General features: G+C 52.4%; 1 pseudogene; it reads left to right on the top strand.

Moving 5' to 3' along the window:
• Positions 1 to 1,845: 1,845 nt before the first annotated feature.
• Positions 1,846 to 24,180, top strand: LOC140710132 (SH3 domain and tetratricopeptide repeat-containing protein 1-like; annotated as a pseudogene).
• The last annotated feature ends 2,120 nt before the right edge of the window (positions 24,181 to 26,300 follow it).

Raw genomic sequence — 26,300 nt, 5'->3', positions numbered from 1 at the left:
GTACTTTCTTGATTATCTGGTCCTAAACCATATAAAATCATTGTACTTTCGTACACTTCTGAAGCTGTGCCTACGCCGACAAGTCTTGTAATAGCTTTTTGTTTAGGCCAATTTTGGGGCTACTGATTTAAAGCAATGACAGAGATATCTGCTCCAGTGTCTACCAACCCTTCAAACTGTTTTCCTTGAATAATGGCCTTATACACAGGTCTGCTCTCAGAGACCAGACTTGCCCAATATGCAGCCTTTCCTGTCTGATCAGTGCTTCCGAACCCTCCTGTTCTTTTTATCTCACTGTTTCCAACTTTAATATAAGGTAGGAGTAATAATTGAGCAATCCTGTCTCCTGGACTGGCACTCCAAGGAACTGAGGAACTAATAACCAATTGAATTTCGCCTTTATAGTCTGAATCAACCACACCAGTATGAATTTGAACTCCTTTTAGATTTAAACTTGATCTTCCTAAGATTAGTCCTACAGTCCCCTCAGGCAATGGGCCATATACCCCTGTGGGGATTTTTCGAGGAGGCTCCCCTGGAAGCAGAGAGACTGCTTGTATGGTGCATAAATCTGCTGCTGCACTGCCGTTTGTGGCGGGGTATAATTGCTGTATTGTGATAACTGGCTTATTCCCTGAGACGCTTGTGGCAGTGGGGGTTGTTGTTCCTGAAAACCCTGAGGAACAAAGGGCTGAATTTGGAATGCCCCAATTTGTTGCGGGGTCTGAGGCTGGCCCCTCCTCTCATTTCCCAGTGGTTGCCCATTTTTATCAAATTTAGAACGACATTGATCACCCCAATATTTTCCCTTTTTATATCTTGGACATAGGCCGGGTGGCTCTTTATCTGTTGCTGCAGTAGCTTGAGTAGTTACATTTTGTTTATTTGAGACTAGGCAATTCTTTTTTAGATGACCAATTTGACCACAATTATAACATCTTCCCCCAAATGTTCTAACCTGTCCTCCTAAAGCAACTCCTGTGATTGCTTGAGCCATAAGCATAGCTTTATGCATAGCTCCTGCAATTCCATCGCAGGCTTTAAAGTACCCTGAGATTACATCTGATCCTGCGGGAACCCTTCCTTTTAATGACTTAATGGCTGATTGACAATCAGGATTGGCGTTTTCATATGCCATCAACTCCACTATGACCTTACAGGCATTTTCATCGGTAATTGACTTTTGAGCAGCATCTTGAAGTCTTGCTACAAAATCAGGGTAGGGCTCTTTAGAGCCTTGTCTTATTGTATTAAAGGAGGGGCAGGCAGTTCCTGGGTCTTGGATTCTCTCCCAGGCCCTAAGGCAGATAGCCCTGATCTGCTCAATGGCCTCATTTGGCATTATTACTTGTTGGTCAACAGTGCTCCAATTTTGACCTATTCCTAATGTTGATCTGCATCTATTGTCAATTGGAGGATTGGCAGTCCTATTTTTTCAGACCTGTACTTGTGCCCCATCAATCCACCAAGTCTTAAATTGTAAAAATTGAGAGGGTGAGAGTGAGGATTTTGCCAGAATCTCCCAATCATAAGGAATGAGTCTATATCCATGAGCAATGGAATCTAATAATGTTCTCATGTAAGGAGAGTTGGGTCCATACTGTTTTACTCCCTCTTTTATTTCTTTTAGCATTTTTATAGAAAAAGACTTATATCTGGCTCCAGCTACGGGAAGCTCTCCCTCTTGGGCCCCTTCTCCAGGTGGTCTTGCTTCTAATATTACCGGGAATTGCCACGCCTCAATATCTCCTTGTTTTTTTGGCTCATCAATAATTTTATGTAACGCACTACCCTGTGTACTAGGCGGTGCTGTAGGATTAAGTCTCATGGTGGGCGGCTGAGGATATGGCGCCCTGCCCTGTGGCACTGGAAATGTTCCTGGCTGTCCATACGGATTTTCTGGGGGCAGCCGATACTGCAGTTTGGCTGGCGGCCAGTATTGATAGGCTACTGGCGGCTGGGTCTTATCTTCTACCGGCTGATATTGTGGACACTGCATTTGGATTGGCATTGCCATGACAGAGACTCTATCTTTTTCTATTTGATCTTCTTTTGGATTTTGTACTTGTTTAACCTGCATTTGAGGTTGTAAAGTTACAGGCATCTGAGCTGCTGGAAGAGGAGTTGGCCATCGTGGTTTAGACTCTGATGGCTCTGCTAATTCTGGATCTTTTTCTTCTCATTTTAACATTTCAGGATATACTACCTCCTGTAGTTGATTATTGTCAACATTTTGCGTTGACCGAGCCATTACCGGCTCTGATACACATTTACAGTGTGAACTTTCTTTTTCTTTCCGGGATTCTATCCCTGCCTCTTTTTCACAATCTACTGCACAGCTTTTAGGGACATCAGAAATTGGAACGCTATCTTCTTCTGTTTGAAATGGTTCTAAAGCTACTTTAATAATGATCCAGTCATTCCATACTGTGAGCGGAATGTTTTTACCTTCCCTACTTGCTTGTTTTAATTCTTTGCCAATTTTTTCCCAATCTTTTAGATCTAAAGTTCCCCGTTCCAGAAACCATGGACAAAACTACTCTATTGTTTGAAATAGCGTAATTAGATTTTTGGTAGAGACTTTAACTCTCCCTCTCTTTAAGAGAATTTTAATAAAGCTGCGATAAGAGGCATGTTTACTTTTAGTTTGCCCCATTGTTACCCTAGGTTCTTCTGAGGGCACAAGCTTACCGCAAGGCTGACTGTAGACGTACTCGGGAGTCTCTCTTTGACTTGTCCTCAATGACCACGCTCCAGCGTACCTTCACCTTAGAGAAAAGCTTCCACGTTGGGCACCAGATGAAGGGGTGGCCTGCCCCTCCACACCTGTGGGTGTTTCTCGTTAGGTGGAACGAGAGACTTGAGAAAAGAAATAAGACACAGAGACAAAGTATAGAGAAAGAAAAGCGGGGGCCCAGGGGACCGGGCGCTCAGCTTACAGAGGACCCACACCGGCACCGGTCTCTGAGTTCCCTTAGTATTTATTGATAATTATCTTTACCATCTTAAAGATAAGGGAGTGGCAGGACAATAGGATCATTGTAGGGAGGAAATCGGCAGTAAGACATATGAACAAAAATCTCTGTGACATGAATAAGTTGAAAGGAAAATGCTGTGCCTTGAGATGCATATGCAAACATCTCCATAAACCTTGTAGCATTATTGTTTCAGTCTATCACATGGGGAGAAACCTTGGACAATACCTAGCTTTCCTAGGCAGAGGTCCCTGCGACGTTTGGCTGTGTAGGTGTCCCTGGGTAGTTGAAATTAAGAGAATGGTGATGACTTTTAACCAGCAAGCTGCCTTCAGGCACTTGTTTAACAAAGACACATCCTGCACAGCCCAAAATCCATTCAACCTTGAGTCACCGCAGCACATGTCTCTTGCAAGGACAAGGTTGGGGGTAGGGTCACAGATTAACAGTATCTCAAATACAGAACAAAATGGAGTCTCTTATGTCTACTTCTTTCTATATAGACACAGTAACAGGCTGATCTCTCTTTCTTTTCCCCACAGTTCTTGATGCGAATGAGAGGTGCATTCCCTTGTAAAATCCCTGAGAATTAATAGGAGGATGTGAGCCTTAGAAGAGAAGTTGCTTTTCTAGATGATCACGTAGGTATGATGCTGAGCACTAGACAAAGATGTTGATTGAAGCGATTTAAAAAAATTTTGTCAGAGTTCAGATTTTACACCAATATTTAGAAAATCAGCAAAAGAACTTGGAGGAATGTTCTCAGGCATCCAGTTCAGCCCCCTGCGCACATTGTCATAAAATCCGAGTGTGTGTACAGGGAGACGCATTCCTTTCTGTTCTCATCACAGGTCCTTCCCTGGCTCTGCACCTACCTGTCATGCGCGTCCGTGTGAAGAGACCACCAAACAGGCTTTGTGTGAGCAATAAAGCTTTTTAATCACCTGGGTGCAGGCGGGCTGAGTCCGAAAAAGAGAGTCAGCGAAGGGAGATAAGGGTGGGGCGGTTTTATAGGTTTTGGGTAGGTAAAGGAAAATTACAGTCAAAGGGGGGTTGTTCTTTGGTGGGCAGGAGTGGGGGTCACAAGGTGCTCAGTGTGGGAGCTTTTTGAGCCAGGATGAGCCAGGAAAAGGAATTTCACAAGATAATATAATCACTTAAGGAAAGGACCAGTCATTTTCACTTATTTTGTGGTGGAATGTCATCAGTTAAGGTGGGACAGGGCATTTGCACTTCTTTTGTGATTCTTCAGTTACTTCAGGCCATCTAGCCATATAAGTGCAAGTCACAGGGGATGCGATGGCTTGGCTTGGGCTCAGAAGCATGACATTGCCGTCTTCCCGACCTTCCCTACCTTTTCCCTCCTGTGCGGTTCTCTCACAAAGTGAATGGCCTCAGCCACAGCTTCTCTGCAGCTGCATCAGACTGTGTCGACAGGAGTGGTGGCTCCTGCAGGGCCTGCTGTCCCCACTGAGCCCAGTCTTGCTTGCCGCTGCAACCTGGTCACCATTTTGCACCGAAAGTATGTAATTCTACGGAATGAGAGCCAACATGCTGGGAATGGAGGTGTCTTTATCACGGTGCTCTGCATACTTTAATCTTGGGTGGAAAGTATGGAAAAGTATGTGATACCTGTGGTTTGATGTCAGAAGGACGTTGTGAACTTGACATGGACTGAGGATGTTCAGGTGCAACGGGCACCCCGGCTTCATTAAATGAGCCTTCTCCATCTCCCTGCCAGGCATGCACAAGTGTATGGCCACATCTTATGTGTTATCCTTATCTAGAGTGCGCCTTGTCGTCATGCTTAAAGTTACATGATGATATTCTTCCTCATAGAGTAGGTCCCAAACCGCATTCAACACAGAAATGTACTCTTGCTGTTCTACATAGAAAGTGCTTTCATATACCAAGTGGGAGAGCAGTCCTAAAATCTGGGCTGGAATCACAGAAGGAAGGCTTTGGGAAGCAACAGATTCCCTAGTCCAAAGCTGGTTTTTGATGAACCTAGAAACAGGACCAAGAGAAGTGAATTTGCCTAAGGCCCTGACAGTGTCTCACGGTAGCATTTGAACGTAGCAGTTTCTTGACCTATTTCTTTAAATGATTAGTCATGCTTCCTCTGATTCCTATATAAACATATTCCTCATTCATTCTTTCATTTCAGTGAATTATTGCAGTGCTACCACGTAACAGTATTTGAGTCAAAATGTGGCAGTGTTTTTCCCTTTCCAAGGTTTTTAGTTGCACAGTTTGTCAAAGTTGTGCTAACAGTTTCTTGTTGGTTGCAAGGTGTCCTTTCAGAAGCCAGTTGTGTGGTGTATTTACATTGCTTGTTGGAGGTAGTTTGGTTAGAACCTACTTCGAGTGGCTGGCGTGGGCCTGGGGGACAATGACAGCTGCCTGCTTCATGGGCAGAGATGAAGTAATTGCTTCCTAGGAAGTACCATCCTCCTGGCCACACTCTCCAGCCGATTTCGTTTGTGTTGGTTTCCTCGCATCTGCATGTTTCTGGCTTCATGTGAGTCTCATTTATTTTAGCATATGACTTCAGGCTGTGGGGAAGAATGGCCATTTTAGCACAGAGATGCACACAAAGGAACAACTGGCTAAATGTGAGTGAAGACATTCTTACGGGGGGTTTCATTTCTTTTATTCTTTAACAGGCAGTCTGGGAAGCATTCTGGACACTTGGCCTGCACTGTCACAGCTCCTCCCTGCAGGATCGCAGATGTTTGGAGATTGTAGTGATAACTGTTATCATTGAGAATGTCATTCTCACAGGCTCTAATAAGTCAGGATCTATTCAGTGTTAATTTGTTAAAGACAACTGTATTTCTAGCCAAATCCATGTGAGACGTTTCTCCTGGCAGTGTTGCTGGGGGTATTCCCGTGGCTTAGTCTTAGGGAAGCACACGCCTTTGAATACTGCTGAAGCTGTGAGTACCCAAAGCGCACCGGAGTATTTTTGCCATACGGGGTGTTAGTCACTGATACACGTCTCAGTCAGACCTGATGGATTCTTGACCGCTTCCTTTCTTAATTTTTTAATTTTTAATTTTTATTTTTGTTTTTTAAGAGCATAACCCCTCAGGTGGCCACCATGAATCTCTGGTGTTTTCAGTTGGCTGCAGCCTATTTGCCATCTCTGATTCAAACATATTCGAAGCCTGATGATGCTTCCCTCGGTTGTTCTTCTGCTGTGTGACCTCCGTGCCCGCAGGGTTCAAGACTGTCAGAGCTGGGAGCCACCTTCACAACTACCAGGGTTTCCGGAACCTCCTTTATCTAGCCCTGGGGATGGAAGAGATGTCATCAGAGGCGGAGGCTTATTAGGTTTACATGCCATTGATAACGAATGAGGAGGTTTTCTTTTATATAAGGGGCGCTTCTTATAATGTGCTTTAGTAGGGTAAAGAAGCTTTTGAGGGTTGCTTTCTCTGGAAAGATAATTTGTGATCCTGCTGTTGCTTTCAACAAAAGTATAATTTGCACACCAGTGCATGTTGTATTACTGAGCACTGGCTGACAAATGGCTCTTAACTCGTCGTTCACTCCGCCACTGTTTCTTGAATGGCATATGTGTGCCAGCTGTAGTAGGAACTTGCTAGACTCTAGGACTAACCCTTATGAAACGGGGGCCCTGGGGGAAGCAAATGCATATAACTATAAAGGTTTGAGGGGATATCAGAGGGGGCGACTATAGGTGCAAAACTTCATTCATTCATTGTCCCATCTAGGAGGTTTTGTGTCTTAGCAGCGTGTTCCATAGCAACACATCCCTCTATCAAAATATTCATCATATTATTTTGAAATTCTCTGCTTAGGTATGTGTTTTTCTGACTAAGTTTAGAACTGGTTAAGGACAGGCTATGGGGTATGTATTATATATATCTACACACATATATTTATATATATACACATTACCATTGTAAATATACTATATATTCATATATATATTCATATATATATTTCTCCCTCTCTATATATACATAAACACCACACACATATATATGCACACATATATATGAAGTACACACACACACACACACACACACACACACACACTCTTCTACTGCCAAGCACAGAAAGTGAAAACTAGACAAGAGTTCTTTTAGTGTTCATGAAAAAATAGATGTGTTAGTTGAGAGCGTCCTTAAGTTGCCAGGGGAAAGACAGGATGGATTCACAAAGGGAGATAGTGTGTTTTTTATTTTTTTCTTTGTTTAACTCTTGAATTCGAAATAATCCAGACTTATGGAAAAGTTGCAAAAATAGTACAGAGAATTCCCATATACTCTTCCCTCAGATTCCCCAAACATTTCACCCCATTTGTACTTTCTCTGTGGATATAATTTTTTTTTTTTCTGAAATGTTTGAGAGTGGAAGGTAGAATGCAGGGCAGGGTGAAAGGCGGAAGGAGACAGGTGGGTTGGGAGGCTTTTTTTTTTTTTTTTTTTTGACCTTCTGAGATGGAGTTTCACTCTTGTCACCCAGGCTGGAGTGCAATGGCACGATCTCGGCTCACTGTAACCTCTGTCTTCTGAGTTCAAGTGATTCTCCTGCTTCAGCCTCCCGAATAGCTGGGATTACAGGCACCCACCACCATGCTTGGCTAATTTTTTGTATTTTTAGTAGAGGGGTTTCACCATGTTGGTCAGGCTGGTCTTGAGCTCCTGATCTCTGATGATCCACCTGCCTTGGCCTACCAAAGTGCTGGGATTTCAGGCGTGAGCCACTGTGCCTGGCGATTGGGAGGCTTTTGCAGTAACCCAGAGCGCTGTGATGAGGGCTGGACCTGGTTGGAAATGATGAGAAAGGTGAGAAGTGGTTAGGTCTGGCATATATTTTGAAAGGAGAGTTTAAATGGGTTGGATGACAAGAGAGAGAAAAAGAAGTTTTAAGGATGATGTCAAGGATTTTGGCCTGAGTAACTGGAAGACTAGAGATGCTGTTATTGGCATCGGGAAGACTCCGGGAGGAGTGGGTTATAGCAGGGGGAATCAAAAGTGTGTTTTCGGTATGCTAAATTTGAGGTCCAAAAAGGAATGTCAAGGAGTGTTGGCTGGGGGCGGTGCCTCACGCCTGTAATTCCAGCACTTTGGGAGACTGAGGCAGGCAGATCACCTGAAGTCAAGAGTTCGAGACCAGCCTGATAATTATTAAAATCGATCATTGATGCTTACTAATTAATCATATTATTGCTTCTAATACTGCAGGGGGTGTATACCTACCTGTGATGTTGTTCCTAATATCCAGGGACAGAGAGCATGATTTTAGTTTTAATATCACAGTAGGTGTACACGCACCCTGCTAAACTGATCCTAATATCCAGGGGGGTAGAATATGACATGACTCCCAACATAGCAATGAATGGACAGCCACCCGGTGATATTGCTCCTAATATTCACAGAAGAAGCGTATGATATTACTCCCAATATCACAGGGAGGGTACAGCTCTTCTGTGATATGGTTCCTAGTATCTGGAGGGAGAGGGGATGATAATAATTCCAGTATCACAGGCTATGTTCACCCACCCTGTGATATTGTTATTAATATTCTGGAAGGGAGAGGATGATATGATTCCCCATAGAGTAGGAGGCATACACCCAGCCTGGGATATTGTTCATAATATCCATGGAGAGGAGAGGCTGATGTTACTCCCAATATGGCAGGGGGTGTACATCCACCCTGTGATATTCTTCTTAGTATTCCAAGGCTGAGAGGTTGATATTACTCCCAGAATCGCAGACACCGTACACCCCCGTGTGATACTCTTCCTGATATCTGGAAGGGGAGAAGATGGTATTAATCCCCATATCGCAGGAGGTGAACACCCACTCTGTGATATCTTTCCTAGTATGCAGGGGGAGAGAGGAGAATATTATTCCAATATTGCAGAAGATGTACGGGCCCCCCCATGATATTGTCCTTAATATTCCAAGGCACAGAAGACGATGTTACTCCCAGTATCACAGAAGGTGTACACCCCCCAGTGATGTTGTTCCCATGATCCAGGAGGGAAGAGGATGATGTGACTTTTAACCCTTGCACCCTGCAATGCTCTCACCCTGCAACACCCACACCCAGATCAACCTGACATGGGACCAGAGGTGCTGGCTGGGGGTGTTCATTTCTTCTCTTTTCTCCCTTGCCAGATTCAGTAGAGGAAGCTGAGACCGAGTAGCCGCAGGAACAAGGTGGGTTTTGCCCGTGGCTCAGGCTTCCTCTGGTTATGAGCTGGGCCTTGGAGTAACACCAGGGGAGGGGACAGAGCTGAGTATGGTGGGCATTGGATGCGGCTGTCACCCCTCTGTGGTGTGGGTCGGGGACTTGAGGGACATCGCCTGAGGTGGGCCCGAACCTCCCGTCTACTCTGGCACTGGAGGCCGTGGGGTCCCACACTTCTTCCAATGAACATGCTGGCCCCCACCTGGTGCCCGACCGAGGTGGGGCATCCTTTCCACTGCTGGGGCCCACATGTAGCTGTGGGTTCCTTCTTCATGACCTGGAGAAGCTGCAGTTCACCCTGTGCTCTGCCTCAGAGATGGGAGGCCACACTGCCCTCAGTGGGTAGCAGAATTCAGAGCCTTAGGTTGCAGGGGCCTCAACTGAGGTCCCTGAAGGGTCTGCTCCTTCCTGAGGGGAGCCAGAGGGGAAGGGAAGGCTGTTGTAGGTTTGCCTCAGGGAGGGGGTGGTTCCACCCTCTGCCAAAGTCACTGGAGCCAAGGCACGTGGCTCTCCAGCTGCCCCGGAGGCCAGGGTAGTGGCTGGGAGGGGCTGTGTGCCTCTGCCGGGTGGGGGACATTTCTTAGCTCATCTAGTGTAGTCAAGTCAGACATTTGCCTCTAAATCATATTTATTTATTTTTTTAATTCCAAGGCTTTACAGATGAATTAGGAGGCAGTTTGTATAGAAAATACTTTTTACATGTGAGCTTGAAACAGAGAGTCTGTTTAAATCTAGGTTTATCCCTTCCCAGTAATGCCTCCTTTCATCCCAGGTTTTCCAACAGGAAATGCGCTTGTTTGCTCACCTCTGGGAGGGGGCTTTGGCTAGGAATCCACCAAAGCCAGCAAACACCAGTGGGCTGCTTGAGCAGTCTGGCCTTTGTTAACCCTTTAGGAACTGAGGGCTTCAGGTTTTCAGACCATCCAAGGTGAAGGTGGCCACAGGGGCCTGGCAGCTTTCCCATCCTTCCTGCAGGGATGGTCCGTTTCCCTGCACGGAGCTGGGTACATGGGGACAACACCCCTGTCTTGTGCCATCGGTGGCTTTACCAATTTTGCATAGCAGCTTTTGAGCTGATCAATAGCTCTGATTGGCTGTTGAGGATTTCATGGATTCCTGTACCCCACCGGGGGGCCCAATATGCTGACAAAAGTTCCGTTTGTAGTTGTAGTGCTGCGTATACATGGGTCCAGTTAGAAGGCTTTGATTCTTTCTAAAGGGAAAGGCATCTCTGAGGGGTCACTGAGCTGACATAGTCTCCTAAAACCTTGCTGTCAGGTGGGTGACAAAGCAGGACAGGAGGCTGATATTGTAGGAGAGTCGGGCCACGGGCCTGCGTGTTCTCTCTGTCCCCATAGTGCCGGAGTTCCTACGTGCTCCAGGCCCCGAGTTTGCATTGCACATAATTCTCAAGGGCTCGTGGCAAGCTGCGCCAGGGTCGGGGATGTGGGGACTCTGCCCCCAGTGGACCAAGGACTCACATCTGTCTAGGTGTTTTTGTGACTTGCAGAAATACCTCCACCTTGCCTGGGCCTGGAGCCACAGGAGACCCTGCCGAAGGTGAAGAATGTTCTGAAACAATGCAAGACCTGCCCAGGCTGCCCCCTGGAGCCAGCGTCCTGGGGTCTCTGTGCGGCATCCCGCAACGTGAGCTTGCAGGACCCCGAGGAGCCCTCCTTCTTCTTGGAAGCTGAGGACGACTGGGAGGACCCAGAGGCCCTGAGCTCACTGCTGCTGTTCCTGAATGCCCCCGGGTCCAAGGCCAGCTTCCGTGGCCTGTACGACGTGGCGCTACCATGGCTGAGCGGCATGTTCTGCAGCTTTAGCGACGAGGAGGAGCTGACTGGGCGCCGGGCACAGGCCCGAGGGGCGGCCAAGAAAGCTGGCCTCCTCATGGCCGGAGTCCGTGCCATCGTGGACCGCCTGGTGGCCCTGGCTTCACGTGCTTCATGGACAGAGCCTGGTGACCCTGAACATCCTGTAGTCTGTCCAGGATGCAGTGGTGGCCAGCGAGGACCAGCAGGGTGTGATTGCCAACATGCTGGCCATGGCTCTGAAGAGGACAGGCCAGATGAGGCAGGCAGCCGAGGGCTACTACTGCGCCTTACGGGCGCCTTGGGACCTGGGGCAGCGGAGGAACCAGGCAGTGGTGCTGGCCAACTTTGGGACCCTGTGCCTGCACGCGAGTGCCAGCAGGCTGGCCCAGCACTACTTCCTGGGGGCCGTGCGGCTGTTCTCAAGGCTGCCCTGTCAGGGAATGTGGCCGGGACTTCACCCACGTGCTCCTGTAGCTGGGCCACCTCTGCACCCGCCAGGGCCCGGCCCAGCAGGGCAAGGGCTACTATGAGTGGGCCCTTCTGGTCGCCGTGGAGATGGGCCACGTGGAGAGTGAGTGCCCCAGTTCCTCCTGTGCGCCTTCTGGGGCCACTTGGGTCAGGGCACACCTGGGGTTTGTGATTCGGAAACAAGTGGTGGGTTTTCCGCCATCGAAAGTGCTGAGCCATGGCCAGCAGCAGATGTTGGCAAGCGCCCTGGAGACAGGCAGTTCCCATGCACGGCCAGGCCCTCTGTGGCCTATTGAGGCAGCCAGCTCTTCCTGGTTTGCCCAGGGACCATCCTGCCTTGAGCACTGAAAGTCCTGCATGCTGGGAATTCCTAGACATAACCCTGGGATCAAGGCAGGCTCTGCTGAGCTGGGACTTTGGGCCCCTCCATGAGCCAGGCCCTGAATGCCAGTTCTTGTGCCCGTGTTATCTGCTTGGTATGTTGGCAGCCTGCGCACCTGTCATCCCACTTCACAGAGGACACGGGGACGGGTGATTGCCCAAAGCCGCAGAGCAGTTCATGCAAAAGCAGCTCGTTGTGCAGAGTGTGCCGGGCCCCACCCACAAATGGGGCTTGTGGGGTCCTCGGGTGGCAGGGACTGAGCGTGGGAATGTGAGCTTCAGGCCACAGAAGCCACAAAAGGGTGAGTGGCGTGATGGCGGGGCAGCACTTGGCCCTGGGTTAGGGAAGCCTCTTTAGTCTAGAACCAGAGGGTTGAGAGGATTTAGTCAAGTAATAGTTGGTGGATGAGGGGCTAGTGGTGGAGGAGAGGCTGGTGGTGTAGCCTGTGTGAAGGCCTAGGGCTGAGAGAGTAGGGGTGAGAGAGTGGGGGTGAGTGAGCGGGGATGAGTGGGGTGTGATGGGGGTGAGTGAGCGGGAGTGGGAGCGGGGATGAGTGGGGTGTGAGTGGGGGTGAGTGAGCAGGGCTTATGCAGGGAGGTGCAGAGTTGGGAGTAGGTGGGTTGGGTGCTGGATGGTGAGAAGCTCTTCTGGAGAGCTAAGCAGAGCCTGGGGCCTCAGGCTGTGGCTTGGCCTTTTCCCCAAGAGCACTGGGGAGCCATAGAGTGCTATCGAACAGTCACTGCAGACTGAGCAGTAAACGGACAGTAGGTGGGCAGGGCTGTCTGAAATCTAGGCCACAGAGGATAGATGAGGCAGTTGAGTCCAGGGAAATGGCTGAGGCAAGGGATACTGTTGTGGGTCCCCTCTGTCTTGCAGCGCTTTGTCATGGCATAGTGAGACCACTCAGAGGTGCCTCCTGTGACCTGGACCAGAGCCCCAGGGGCTGTGACCAAACCTGCCCATTTCCAGCACAGGCCTGGCACCCACTCCTGGCCCTAGGAGGGATAAGATTTTGGAAAGGACCATGTGAAGGGGCCCCGGTGCCACACATCTGCCCAAGGAGGGTTGGGGGGTTCAGACCCAGGCTTCTTCCCCAGGGACATTCTCTGACTGGAAGGAGACCCTCCAGGAACCCAGCACCCCAGCCCCTACTGCAGCCTCCAGTGGCTCTTGGCACAATAGCCTGTGGCACCTCCTCCTACGAGGCCCTCCCTGGGGTGCTGGGGGATTCAGACTTGGAAATGCAGGCCAGGAAACGGGGATCATGCTTCCCTGTCTCCCCACCCTGCGCTGAACGATCGAGAAGACCGAGGGCGGGGCTGATACCCCACATGCTTCCTTGGGGTCATTTTTGAGTCACTTTCGGTAGTTTGTGTCCTTCTAGGAGTTTGGCTGTTGTGTCTAGATGGTCTGGTTTGTTGGTGTACAATTGTTCGTAGTGTTTTCATGGAATCCTTTTATTCCTGTCAGGTCGGCAATAATGTTTCCTCTTTCATTTCTGATTTTAGAAACTTGGGTTTTTAATTTTTTATTTCTTCATTTTTATTAGAGATGGGGTCTCATCATGTTCCCCCAGGCTGGTCTTGAATGCTGGCCCCAACGATCCTTCCACCTCAGCCTCACAAAGTGCTGGGATGACAGGCGTGAGCCATGGTGCTCAGTCTCTGATTTTAGTCATTTGTGTCCCGTCTTTCTTTTCTTGGTCAGTCTAGTGAAAGATTTGTCAATTGTGTTATTTTCAAAAAACCCACCTTCGGTTCTGTTGATTATCTCTTTTGTTTTTCCATTCTCTGTATTTTTACTTCCCATTTCCACTCTCACGTTTATTATTTTCTTCCTTTTATTCACTTTGGGTTTAGTTCTTTTTCTAGTTTCTCAAGGTGGAAGGTTAGGTTTTTGATTTGAGATTTTTCTTCTTTCTTTGAATGTAGACATTTACAGTTATAAATTTCCCTTTCAGCACTGCCTTAGCTGCATCTTGGAATTTTTGATACGTTGTGCTATTTTTTATTTTTAAAGACAGAGTTTTGCTCTATTGCCCAGGCTGGGGTGCAGTGGTGCCATCTTAGCTCACTGCAACTTCTACTCAAGTTTGAGCCATTCTCATACCTCAGCCTCCCGAGTAGCTAGAATTACAGATGTGCACCACCCCACCCGGCTAATTTTTGTATTTTTTTTCTAATATAGAGACGGGATTTCACCATGTTTCCTAGGCTGATCTCAAACTCCTGGACTCAAGCGATCCTCGTGCCTCGGCCTCCCACAGTGCTGGGATGAGAGGCGTGAGCCACCGCACTGGCCGGGGCTGTGCATTTGTTTGCATTCTTCTCAAATTAGTTTTCGGTTTCCCTGATGGTCTCTTTGACTCACTGGTTGTTTAGGAGTGTGTAGTTTTCACATATTTTTGAATTTCCCACACTTTCTTCACTGTCGATTTCCAGTTTTGTGCCAGTACAGCTGAAGAACACCTCTGCTTTGGTCTGAGTCCTTCTCCATTCACTGAGGCTCATTTTGTGGCCTGGCACATGGTCTGTCATGGGCAATGTCCCATGGGTGCTCGAGAGGACTGTGTATTCGGCTGTTGTTGGGTGGCGTGTGTGACAGATGTCCATTCAGCGTACCTGGTTTCCTATGTTAATCTCCGGAATGTTTCTGACACTAGAAAATCAGGCTTTGGGAGAGGCCAGTGAGCCTGTGGCTTGGGAGCCTGGTTGCATGAGAGAAGCATGTGTGGGAATGCCAGGGGCCGGCTTTGAATCCCATTCCCCCAACATGATGCCGTGTGTGGCAGACATGACGCTTGGCTTTGCTCTCTCAGGGTTCTATATGCGACAGGGGCCACTTGTGCCCCTGGCCTCATCAGCTCAGGCTGAAGGCAGCCCTGGTCCTGGTCAGAGGGTCTTTGTGAAGCAGAAATAGATGGCCTGGTGCAGGGGCCGAGCCCCTGCTGTTCACTCTGTGTCCATCCACAACCTCGGCCCTGGGAGTTGTAAAGAAGGCCGGCCTGTACCATGAGCATCTGCACCAAGATGTGCCCATGTCACAGTGTGCTCAGCGTCTGCCCTGGCGCAGGTGCATAGCCTGTCTGCGCTCAGGCGGCCCGCCTATGGAGCCCAGGCTCACAGAGGTGTGAAGGAGGCAAGCAGGGGCCTCCGAGCACAGCCAGCCTCACTTCGATGCTGGGAGACTAACGTCTTCCATTTTGTCTTCTGCCCAGGCCAACTGCGGGCCGTCCAGTGGCTGTGCTACTTCTACAGCCACCGTCATGCCCAGCGAGACCCAGTACATCATCTACCACGATCTCCAGCTCTCCCTGGCCTGCAAGGTGGCCGACAAGGTGCTGGAGGGGCAGCTCCTGGAGACCTTCAGTCAGGTCTACCTGTCCCTGGGCACGGAGCGGTAAGGGCTGGCTTTGCAGTGGTGGAGGTGGGGACGGGCAGGGAGAGGGGCACAGGGAAGCTGGCCCAGGGCCCAGCAGCCCCTCTCCTTTTGATCATTTGGTGCTTTGGCATCAGATGCTTTGAGCTGGCCGGCCTGGGGTCATCCCAGGGCTGCTGCTGGCCCGTGAGTCCCAGCTTGAGCCTCCCTTGTTGGGTCAAAGGTCATCTCAACCCCAGCAGAGGCAGTACGTGCACTCTGGGCTGTTCTTCCTACTATGGTGGCTTTTGTCATCTTACCTGTGCCTGCCCCGAATCTTCACTCCTGGCCTTCATCTGTCCCCTTAAATGTGACCACAGTAGCCACCTGTGGCTTCTCTCCCACAGAAGACAGAGCCAGTTGTGTCACCTGCTTCTCTGGGGCAGGGTTTCAAGGTCTCACATCCCATATTTGGCCTAGTCAGCTTCCTCCAAGCATCCTGACCTGGTGGGGTAACCATGGCCCTGGCCACCCCACCCATAGGGCCCAGTGACATTGCTGCAGTCACAGCCCCTTGAGTGTTGGACTTACTGAGAGAGCAGAGGAGCCGCCAGATTCCATAGGGACCTGGGAGACTGAGTCCGGTCTTGACCTCAGGTTCACAGAAGGAAAATGGGCCAGTGTGCTAGAGCCATGCTTCTCAAAGTGTAGTCCCTGGACCAGTAGAGCAGCATCCATGTCACCTAGGAGTTTGTGGCAAGTGGGAGTTCTAGGGCCTGCCCCAGGCCGGTGGAGCCGGAAGCTCTGGGGGCAGGGCCAGCAAGCTATAAGGACAGGCCTCCGGGTGACTGTGATGCCTGCACACCTTGAGAACCATCAGCCTAGATGGCCTCTGAACACTAACGGCTCCTGGTGCGTCTGGAGAAGACACCGGCCATGTCTGGGAGGCAGGGGAGATGGACTAGCACACTCCTCCTGCCACAGGGCGGCATGATGCTCGATTCCCTCAGAAGGATGTCCTTCATCTTTTCCATGCCGTGTGTGTTCACCCTGGCCCTCCCAGCAGCCTGGGAAAGGCAGAACACTGCACACACAAGAGGGCCGTTCCCAGTCCCCACATGCCAGATTCATCTGTCACCAGACCCACGGGAGGAGGCAGACTGGTTCCAGGAGGATGAGAGCCCTTGTTCTGACACCTGTGTCTGATTCCAGGGCCTACAAATCCTCTCTGGACTACACCAAACGAAGTCTGGGGATTTTCATTGACCTCCAGAGGAAAGAGAAGGAGGCACATGCCTGGCTGCAAGCAGGGAAGATCTATTACATCCTGCGGCAGAGCGAGCTGGTGGACCTGTACATCCAGGTGAGTGGCAAGGGATGCAGGAGGAACCCTGTGCTATTCACTCTCTGTCCATCCACCCATCCATTCATCCTTCCATCACCTATTTATCTGTTCATTCTTCCATCCATCCACTCGCCTGTTCATCCTTCCATCCATCCATCCATTCACCTGTTCATCCATCCATCCCTTTATCATCCATTCATTCAGCCACCATTCATCCATCTGTTTGTCCGTTCATCCTTCCATCATCCATCCATTTACCTGTTCATCCTTCTAGCCATCATCCATCCTTCTGTCCATTCATCCATCCGTCCTTTTATCATCCATCCATTCACCCGTTCATCCATCCATCCATCCATTCATCCTTCTATCAACCATCCATCCACCTGTTCATCCTTCCATCCATCCATGATTCATCCATCTATCCATCCATCCATCCTTCCATTCATCTGTCCATCCATCCATCCATCCATCCATCCATCCATCCATTCATCCATCCTTCATCCATTCACTTGTTCCATTCATCTGTCCATCATCCATCCATTCACCTGTTCATCCATCCATCATCCATCCTTCCATCATCCATCTACCTATTGATCCTTCCATTCATCCATCCTCTCACCCATCCATCCATTCACCGTTCGTCCATCCATCAATCATTCATCCATCCACCCACCCACCAATCTACCTATTAATGCATCCCTCCATTCATCTATCTGTCCATTTGTTTATCCATACATTCGTCTATCCACCATCTATCCATCCCCGTGTACATACATCATCTACCCTCCACCCATCCATACATTATCTACCCACGCATACATACATCCAGACATACACACATCATTCCACCCACCCATCCATCCACCCACCCACCCGTCCGTCCATCCATCCACCCGTCCGTCCATCCATCCCAGCATTAATCTATCCACACACCCATCCATCCATCCATGTGTCTACATCTCCTCATCCATTCATCCATCCATCCACTCATTCCTAAGCCACTGCTGAGCACCTGTTGTGTGCCTTTTCCCTCCCTCCAACTGGTTCCCTCACATCCTCCCCCGGTGGCCAGCATCTTCTCCCTGAGGGCAGAGGCACGGCCCCTCACAGTGCACAGCACTTGCTGGTATACAGTACATGCTCAAATAATGTGACCACTCAGTTAACACACAGAAGAACTTGCTCCAAGCGACACGTGGCACATCTCCTTACCAAAGGAATCTATCACAGTGGCTGTTTTCAGAGGCTTTCCCAAACACAGTGTGATCTGGAACAAATTGTGAAGTCCACGAGCCTGGTGAAGCTTTCATTATTGAGCACCTGCTGCACACCTCCTTGAGCTGAGGAGAGGGATCAAGAGCTCATGGCCAAGAGGGGACCAGGCCCACCCACAAACACTGAAACACTGCTGATGTGGCAGGCATGTGACAACGCAGAAAGGAGCCAGGGGCTGGGCTCCCAGCAATCTGGGGGCCACGGAGACTGGTTTGAGTGCAGGGGGAGTGGGCTAGGGCTAGCCCTGGTGGTAGGATTCACAGGTGTCGGGCTCCTGGGCTGCAGCTGCTCAGTCACCTCCTGGCACTCAGGAGCATCAGTTCATTGTCCTCATGCCAGTGGTGGGGGCAGCCCTCATGCACAGGGTCTGAAAAATGCTCAAGTGTACCTGTAGTGTGTGAGGGGAAGGAGCCTGGCAAAGGTGCGCGTAGCCACCTCGCTAGGTGTGGGTCTTGAGGGAACTTCTGTCTCCTTTCAGGTGGCACAGAATGTGGACCTGTACACAGGCAACCTCAACCTGGGGCTGGAGCTGTTTGAGGCAGCTGGAGACATCTTCTTCAATGGGGCCTGGGAGCGGGAGGAAGGCATGTCCTTCTACTGGGTGAGCTGGCCTGTGGGCTGATGTGGGTGGGCCTCAGTGGGGCACCTGGAGGGCCGAGACACAGGTGTGGCAGGGTAGAGGCCTCCCAAATGGAGGCAGGGCCACCCATGCACATGATGAGTTTCCAAGTGGTCTCACCGGGAATGATATTGACCATGACCCTGCCTGGGACAAACGCTCGGGGCCTGGACGTGACAATGGCTCTACCCTTGTACCTGATGACCTCAAGCAACCATGAGTGGGAAGTCCTGTCCCCATCTTCCAGATGAGGAAACTGAGGCTCAGAGAGGCACAGGGACATGTCAAAGGCCACACAGCATATCAGTGGGAGGCCCAGGTCTGCATGCACCCCGAAGTGGGACGGCTTCTCCCTTCCTCTGAGCTCACGGTGTGGCTCAGCCCTGGGCACAGATCAATGTGGTGTTTTTAGAGCAGAGAGGAGTGCTGGCTCCCCCCAGTCAGACCTCCGGTGCCCAGGTGGGAGAGGCTGGTCTGAGGCTATCGGGTGTAGCTGGATGGGCCTCAGGTGACTCTTCAGCCCCCAACTTGGATGTCTGAACTGTGTGTTATCCCCGAGCACAGAGCTGTGTCGAGGTGCAGGGATAGCTGGGGTGTGGGAAGCTCCAAGCACGTGTTTGAGCTCTGAGGAGGGCGCTGGGCAAGGTGGGTGCTGCGAAAAAACTGACCCCACCTGCCTGTGTGGTAGGACCGGGCCCTGCCCCGGCAGTGACTACGGACAACCGCAAGGTGGAGCTGCAGCTACAGCTGTGCAACAAGCTGGTGTCACTGCTGGCCACACTGGAGGAGCCCCAGGAAGACTTGGAGTTTGCCTACATGGCCCTAGCACTCAGGATCACTCTGGGCAAGTCCCCTGAGCCCCCGCCCTGCCAGGACCCACACTTTGCCAGAGCCCAGCCTCCAGGTCTGCAGGGCAGGAGCTGAAACAGCTGCTGGATTTTCCTGGTCTCCTGTCCAGGCAGGCAGATCTGCCCAACTGGCTTCCCCGTCCGTCTGTGGGGCACAGCCCGAGGTCTCTCACGCAGTGCAGAGTTCCCTGCCTGACTGAGCTCTGCTTCCTCTGCCTGTTCCCGCTGCTGACCACAGGGGCCGCCCAGTGTGCCCTCTGCCTTCCAGACATGCCAGGCATCTCGTTGGTCCCTGTATGTGCCAGGCTGAGTGGCACATTCCCTTTCTCTTGTGCCCTTCCCACCCTCATCAACCACACGACTCTCTGGCTGATAAAATCCCAGTTCCCCTTCCAGCAGTCTGCCCCTTAAGGCCGGGCATCCCCTGGTGCTGTGCCAGGGTCGTCTGTCCCCCTCCAGAGACAGGGAACCCTAGGCAGGCCACATGCCCCAGCGCCTTGTGCCCCGTGGCCCAGTACACAGTAGGTGTGCAGCTGACTCCCCAAGGTAGGGGGCTCTGATCACGACACACCCAGGAGGAGTCGGATGTCACGTCTGTGGGTTGCCTGGAGCCGGGGAGCCCGGGAGCACCTGGACTGCATGGCTTTTGGGCTCCCCTGGTTAAAACCAGTGAGCAAAGGCAGGTGGCTATGTGTAGACACAGAGCTGGGCCATCCAAGTCCGACTTTGCCAAAGCCTCTCAGTAGACAGGGGCAGGCCTTACTAGTTCTGCTTTGCAGATGGGAAAGTGAGTCTGGGAACCTGGAAGGGAACGGCCAGAGCTGCCCAGGTGACCACAGGTGCCTGGAGACAAGCCAGGTGTGCTGCCTGGGATCTGTATACCTGCTCCTGAGGGGCATGTGCCCTCCCTGTCCCAGGGAGCCACATGCTCACACCTGCCCCTTTGGCCTGCACCCAGGGGACCGGCTAAACGAGCGCGTGGCCTACCACCGGCTGGCCGCCCTGCACCACCGGCTGGCCGCCCTGCACCACCGGCTGGGCCATGGCAAGCTGGCGGAGCACTTCTACCTCAAGGCCATTTAGCTCTGTAACTCGCCGCTGGAGTTAACGAGGAGACCCTCTACTACGTGAAGGTGTACCTGGTGCTCCGTGACATCATCTTCTACGACCTGAAGGTGGGTGGGAGGGGCAGGGCTTGGGGTGTTCCCAGCCCCCTTGGAGTGGGATCTCCACCCGGACCCCAGAGGCCTGGGTTCCAGCCTTTCTTAGGAATGGCCCAGTGGCCTCCCTGGAGCTCTACACCCAGCTGGAGGAGCCGGCAAGGTTAGCAGGTAAAACCCAGCTCCCCAGATGGCCAGGCCCCACCCTCAAGAACTCAGTCTCAGCCAGGGAGGCTGACACATGAGTGGGTAATGGTGGCCTCTGGGTAAAGAAGGGGGATTGTAGTCAGGGGGCCCTCCTGGAGGAGGTGACACCAAAGCTGAGTCTTGACAGTCAAGTGTCAAGGTGAATTTAACAAAGAAAACAGGGTCGGGAGAGTGACATTTCAGAGGACGGCATCATCCTCACATTGAATCCACGTTGCAAGATCCAACCGAAATCCTGGCGCCTCCTCTAGGAAGCCTGCCCAGGGTGCCAGCCTGCACTGAGCAACTCCTTCCTGGAGTCCCGAGACACCTTGAATCTTCACATCACCCAGGAAGGGTGGGGTGGTACCAGTGTCTTACCATTGGGTTCACAGACAGGGAAACCCCAGCTCAGGGCAGGTGCAGTGGGGCGGGGCCCCAGCCAGCCAGGCTGAGGCCTTGTTAGGTCGGGTGTGTCTCGAGGGGAGGTGCTGTGCTCCCTCTGCCCCCAGCCCTGCAGGGGTGGAGAGCTGGGATTGGCGGACTGAGATCTGTGGTGTCTCCACCCATCTGCCCAGCGGGCACCGCCCCTCCTTAGCATCACACCAGCCTCGTGTCAGTGCTCCTTACGGGCTGAGGTGCCAGGGCACTCCAGTCCAGGGGCCGAGATCTTGGGGGCCTTAGAACAACATGAGGAGCTGGGGCAGCCCTAAGACCCTGCCCCGTATACTCCACCGCAGGCCTGGGGCTGCCCGGGAGGCCCCCACCCAGTACTGGCGACACCTGGTGGTCAGACGTGGTTTCTGTGGCCTCCCAAGTCCCAGCCAGATAGGGAGGTGCCAAGTATCAGGCCCAGGGGGACGCTGCTCACCGCTAAGGGGCTCGACTGAGACCCAGGGGGACGGACCTCCCAGAAGAGGCCTTTATCTGTCTTGGTCAAGCCTGCCGCCCACTCCGCCTGTCCAGGAGAAAGGAAAGCGCCAAGTAATACCTGAGAGGCCAAAGTCCATGGTTGGGGTCGAGGGACAGAGGCCTCCTTCACCTCCTTCCCATGCACAGCCCTCCTTCCCATGCACAGCCTTCCTTCCCATGCACAGCCCTCCTTCCCATGCACAACCCTCCTTCCCATGCACAGCCTTCCTTCCCATGCACAGCCCTCCTTCCCATGCACAGCCCTCCTTCCCATGCACAGCCCTCCTTCCCATGCACAGCCTTCCTTCCCATGCACAGCCCTCCTTCCCATGCACAGCCCTCTGGGCCTCATCGTGACTATGCTGTCAGTGCAGGCCAGCTTCCCACAGGGAGGCCCCCTTGGAATTCCCCAAGGGCGGCTGTCTTTCCAAGGCTACACCCTGCTCCTTGTATAGGAGGCTCTGGACCCAGGGCCCAGAGGAGTGGGAGAAAAAGCCAGGCTGGATGGGACCTGGAAGGCTGGCAGAGAAGCAGGGGTAAATGGGCATCTTTGCCAATTGCCTCTAAAATGGGGTCCCCTTTAGTCTACACATGAGAGTGAGCCCTGGAATAGTGTGGATTAGGTGTTTACTGGCTCACGCTGTCACTCACTAGCTGCTGCACACACTACAGGCACATGGAAATGCACACGCAAATGCACACAGGCACAGGCACACGCACACACAGGCGCACACGCACAGACATGCGCACGCAGACATGCACACACAGGCATGCACACAGGCACACACACAGGGACATGCACGCACAGGAACACAAACACGCACATTCACATGCACAGGCACACGCAGAGACATATGTATTGGCTGGCTCCTTCCTGTTTAGTTGGGAAACCCCCACCCCTTCAGGAAGCCTTTGCCTTCCACCCCCGGCTGAGTCTGGGGCCTCCTGGGCTTCCCTCTACCACAGCCCGGGCCACCCTGCGTGGTCAGTGTTCACTCCCAGGACCCTCAGACTGGAAGCAAGGACGTTAGGCTCAACCATGCACCCAGCACAGAGTCCAGTGTTCGGTTGGGCCAGGGGGCATTGGATGAGCAGTGGCAGTGACTCGGGGCCTTCTCACGCCCCTGCTCCGTGTGTGGGGCGGGGCAGTGAGGGAATGGACTGCTGCATGTTGGACTTTGTCATTGGCCCTGGGAGCCATCTTGAGATGGTAAAGAGGGACAGGCCAGGCATGGGTCTTAGAGAGGTCCCTTGGGTGACCCCATGTGGAGGAGGTGCCTGGGGAGAAGCCGGGTGGGGGATGGGAGGGTCAAGGAGGAGGTCTGGGAGATGGCATCCCAACCCAGGGATGGTGAGTTTGAGCCAAAGACGCATTGAAAATGGGAGTGGATGTCTGGGGAGTCACACTCCGTCAATATTTCAGGGAACATTGCCAGAGAGGACACCTGTGAGATGGTTTTGTACCTGGCCTGGCCCGTGGAGGGCCTGGAAATGGTCAGCATGGACAGGGGCCAGAGGGGAGCCTGGGTCACTCAACACCATGCCCCTGCTGTGGCTTGGAGCCACGGGTCCTGCATGGAACTCTCAGAGCAGGCAAGATCTGCCCTGACCTCAGCCCATGGGGAAAGCAGCCACTGCCTGCAGAGAGAGTGGCACTGGGGCAGGAGGCTTGGGGTGAGTGGGGTGTAGGGGCAGTCAGGAAGGCTTCCGGGGGTGTCAGGGTCATCCCCATCTCCTGCAGCTGAGACCACAGCAGTGTCACAGGCTTCGGGGCTCATGGGGTGAGCCAGCATCGGATGGACATGTGGAATGACCTGGAGACAGGAACGGCCTCTGGGAAGACAGGCTCCGAGTCCCCCTTTTGCTGACCATGACCTGTCCCCTTCAGGACCCGTTTGATGCAGCCGGGTACTACCAGCTGGCACTGGCAGCCGCCGTGGACCTGGGCAACAAGGCACAGCTGAAGATCTACACGCGGCCAGCCACCATCTCCCACAACTTCCTCCTGGACTGCGAGAAGTCGCTCTTCTTCTACCAGAAGGCCAGGACCTTCGCCACAGAGCTCAGCGTCCACAGGGTCAACCTACCTCCTCTGCCACTCTGCGGGTGGACCCCCTGGTTGGCCTCCAGCCACCCTCGCTGAGGACAGTATCTGAGGGGGAGTGGGTTTTGTGCAAGGAGGATGATCTCCTGCCTCTCCTGGTGTCTCCCGTAGCTCATTTTCTGGGTAATGGAAGCATAAAAGCAGGGTTCAAATAGCAATAAATTTTTTTTTTTTTTTTTTGCAAAAACATACCGAAGTCCCCATGGCATCCTTCCCTGTGTGCTTCCTGGGCTGTGTCTAGGGGACAGCTGCTTCCCTGGTGGCAGCCCTCTGATCTTGGGGATGAGAAGGACCGTGAGTCCAACAGACCTGGGCCAGGTCACCATGAGCCTTGGTTTCCTCGGCGGCCAGAGGGGAGATGGTGATTGAACTCTGGGCAGCTCCCTGCTCTCCCTGCTCAGAGTTCTTGCGGTAGGTCTCGTGCCACCCTTGCCTTTAACCTTCAGGCCACTGTGCCCGGATGTGGGAGCTGCTAGTGTCCCTGTTCGCCATTGAAGAACTAGAGGCACAGAGAGGTTAGGTATCTTGCCCACCGTCACACAGCAGGTAGAGGCAGACACGCAGAGCCCAGTACACTGACCACCACACCACCCTGCCAGCCTGCAGCCAGGAAGGTGTCCCCCATTAGGACCCAAGGTCAGCTCCTGGACCTCTCTCGTGGTGTCAGGAGAGCCGCAGGCCAGTGAGGGTGGCCCCGGGGATCCCTCACTCAGTGTCCTTTGCTCCCAGACTTGGTTGGGCCGAGCCTGGCCAGTCCCACCTCTGGCCACTGGTCAGCCCTGCGGGAAGTGAGATGCAGGGATCTTCGCCTGTGTAGACGCTGCTACCCAGTATTGAAAGCCTTATCTGGGCTGCCCCCCAGCTGTCCCCACCCACACCCTCCCCTTCCGGACCCCGGCCCTCATCCCAGTCCCAGGAATCCCAGGTTTTCTTTCTTGGAATCTCTTGGCCCCAGGGAATACAGTTCACACGGTCTCTTTGCCAGTTTACGCAAGGAAACTGACGTTCAGAGACTGTGGGTGTCCCACGTGATTGTCACATACACTGCACTCTCCCAGACCCCTCTTTTAAACACTTTAAATGAGGTGATTTTCACATCGCATGCAATTAACTCTTTCAACGCAAATAATGTGGTGGCATTTGTACATTCACAGTGCTGTGCAACCACCCACGCCATCTAGTTTCAAAATGTATTCATCTCCCCAGAAGAAACCTCCCATCCTCACTAAGCAGTTACCCCTCCTTGGTATCCCCCAAGCCCCTCGTTTAATGGAAGGGGAAGCTGAGGTCCGGAGAGAGACTTGCCAGTGGGCAGCGCTCTGATAATAAGGAATCAGGCACCCATCTGCTGCTTCAGCCCTGGGTTGGTTTTCCACCCAGCAGAGGTGACAGAGCCAGGAGGTTCTGGGAGCGCCACAGGTGTCACTGGTTCAGTCCTGGGTTGGTTTTCCACCCAGCAGAGGTGACAGAGCCAGGAGGTTCTGGGAGCGCCACAGGTGTCACTGGTTCAGTCCTGGGTTGGTTTTCCACCCAGCAGAGGCGACAGAGCCAGGAGGTTCTGGGACCCCATGCTTGCAGCCAGAGCCCTACCCTAAGCCTCCCCACCAGGGGGCAGCAGAGAGCTTTCCAGAACCGGCCGCGGGGCTGGCGGGAAGCAGCGGGTCAGAGCTGCTGACAAACCTCACGTGGACCCCAGATCGCTGTCTCTGTGGGTTGGGTTTGGGAATTGGAGGGGAGGCCGCATGATTGGAAACGTGAAGACAGCACGGCCTGGCTGGAGCAGCCCGAAGCGCCGTCACGTTGAGTGAGGACACAGACCTCCTGCCCGCTGGGCCGGGCCTGCAGCCATTCTTCTCGGGGTGGGGCCCGTAGGTCCGGGTTGCTCTTTGTCCCTGACCTGCTTCAGAGTCCGGGAGGCTTTGGAACTCTGCCTCCCCATCTACGCCCACCCTGGCTGGTGCCATGAGGGGCCTGGATCCTGGGATCCTGTTCCTCTTGGGCAGCAGAGTCTGGGGGACCAGAGGAGATGATGGGTCTTCAAGCCCCACATTCAAACCCCAGCCCACCACTGACAGTCTGGGGGTTCGGGATGAGGGAGTTGATGTCTCTGAGCCCCAGTTTTGTCACCACTAAAATGAGGCCGATATAATGGGGCAGAGTGCCAGCCCCCGGGCTAACAGAGGCCTGTTTCCTACTGACAATACCTCTTACTCCTAGGAACAGCTCCAACAACCACACACTATGGAACACTCAACCCAGGCCAACTTGTCAGAGGCATGTGAACCAGAGCGACTCCATCTTGAATGGGGGCTGGGTAAAGGGAGGCTGAGACCTGCTGGGCCGCATTCCCAGGAGGCTGGGTATTCTTAGTCACAGGATGAGATAGGAGGTCGGTACAAGATACAGGTCATAAAGACCTTCCTGATAAAGCGGGTTGCAGTAAAGTCGGCCAAAGCCCACCAAACCCAAGATGGCCACGAGAGTGACCTCTGATTGTCCTCACGGCTCATTATGTGCTAATTATAACGCATTAGCTACTACATGACACTCCCACCAGCACCGCGACAGTTTACAGATGCCATGGCAACATCTGGAGGTTTCCCTACGTGGTCTCAGAAGGG

This window comes from Chlorocebus sabaeus, chromosome 24 (genome assembly GCF_047675955.1).
Source record: "Chlorocebus sabaeus isolate Y175 chromosome 24, mChlSab1.0.hap1, whole genome shotgun sequence".
Lineage (NCBI taxonomy): Eukaryota > Metazoa > Chordata > Mammalia > Primates > Cercopithecidae > Chlorocebus > Chlorocebus sabaeus.
The sequence above is the reverse complement of the archived record's forward strand: the minus strand, read 5'-3'. Positions and strand labels throughout refer to the sequence as shown.